Raw genomic sequence first — 1656 nt, 5'->3', positions numbered from 1 at the left:
CTAGTCCTCCTTTCATGCAAAATCGTATAGTCCTACCTCATGTGAAAGGCACCAAAGCCGGCTAAAAAGTCAATAATCGATAACTAAATCGTGAATTGTACTACTTCTTACTGGCTATTGCATTAACTTAGAAGGTTCATCTGTATTGTATTATGGTGCTTTTAGTGTCTCCGCATACCGCAGCACCGGACATAGCTTTGCAGACGATAAATGTAATCGTTTCAGAGAGAAGATCGGATAATGTGACGATCTGGCTTTAAGTCGATTCGATAACAAATGACGAAAACGGACGGATTTCTCAGGTTTTACTACATATGAACACTTTTCACATTCACCCGTGTAGCGCGGCTGCTAGTCCTCCTTTCATGCAAAATCTTAAGGTCCCATCTCATGTCCAACTCACCAAAGCCACCTAAAAAGTCAACAATCGATAGCTAAAACTTGAGTTTTGCTACTTCTCCTTTTTTTTTACATCAACTTAGAAGGTTCAAATTTGTTTTACTATGATGCTTTTAGTCTCTCCGGATACCGCACCACGCGACATAATTTTGCAGAGGATAAATGTAACCGTGTCAGAGAGAAGAGAGGCCAGTGTGACGATCTGGCTTTAGGTCGATTCGATAACAAATGACGAAAACGGACGGATTCTCATGTTTTTACTACCTATCAACACTTTTCACATTATCCCGCGCAACGCCGCTGCTAGTCCTCCTTTCATGCAAAGTCTTAAGGTCCAATCTAATGTCTAAGGCACCAAAGCCGGCAAAAAAAGTCAATAATCGATAACTAAAACTTGAGTTTTACTACTTCTTATTGGCTATAACATCAACTAAGAAGGTTCATCTGTGTTTTACTATGATGCTTTTAGTCTCTCCGGATACCGCACCACGCGACATAGTTTGGCAGAGGATAAATGTAACCGTGTCAGAGAGAAGAGAGGCCAATGTGACGATCTGGCTTTAAGTCGATACGATAAAAAGTGGCGAAACCGGTCAGATTTCACAGGTTTTTAATACATATGAACAGTTTTCACATTCGCCCGTGCAACGCGGCTTCTAGTCCACTTTTCATGTAAAATCGTGAAGTCATAGCTCATGTCCAAGGCACCAAAGCCGGCTAAAAAGTCAATAATCGACAACTAAGACTTGAATTGTATTACTACATTTTGGCTATTACATCAACTTAGAAGCTACATCTGTGTTCTACTATAGCACTTTTAGTATCTCCGCATACCGCAGCACACGACATAGCTTTGCAGACGATAAATGTAATCGTGTCAGAGAGAAGAGAGGTTAATGTGACGATCTGGCTTTAAGTCGATTCGATAACAAATGACGAAAACGGACGGAATCTCAGGATTTTACTACCTATCAACACTTTTCACATTAGCCCGCTCAACGCCGCTGCTAGTCCTCCTTTCATGCAAATTCGTAAGGTCCAATCTAATGTCCAAGGCACCAAAGCCGGCAAAAAAAGTCAATAATCGATAACTAAAACTTGAGTTTTACTACGTCTTATTGTCTATAGCATCAACTTAGAAGATTCATCTGTGTTCTACTATGGTGCTTTTAGTGTCTCCGGATACCGCAGAACGTGACATAGCTTTGCAGACGAAAAATGTAACCGTTTCAGAGAGAAGAGCTGCCAATCTGACGA

This window comes from Schistocerca gregaria, unplaced genomic scaffold (genome assembly GCF_023897955.1).
Source record: "Schistocerca gregaria isolate iqSchGreg1 unplaced genomic scaffold, iqSchGreg1.2 ptg000467l, whole genome shotgun sequence".
Classification (NCBI taxonomy): Eukaryota; Metazoa; Arthropoda; class Insecta; order Orthoptera; family Acrididae; genus Schistocerca; species Schistocerca gregaria.
The sequence above is the reverse complement of the archived record's forward strand: the minus strand, read 5'-3'. Positions refer to the sequence as shown.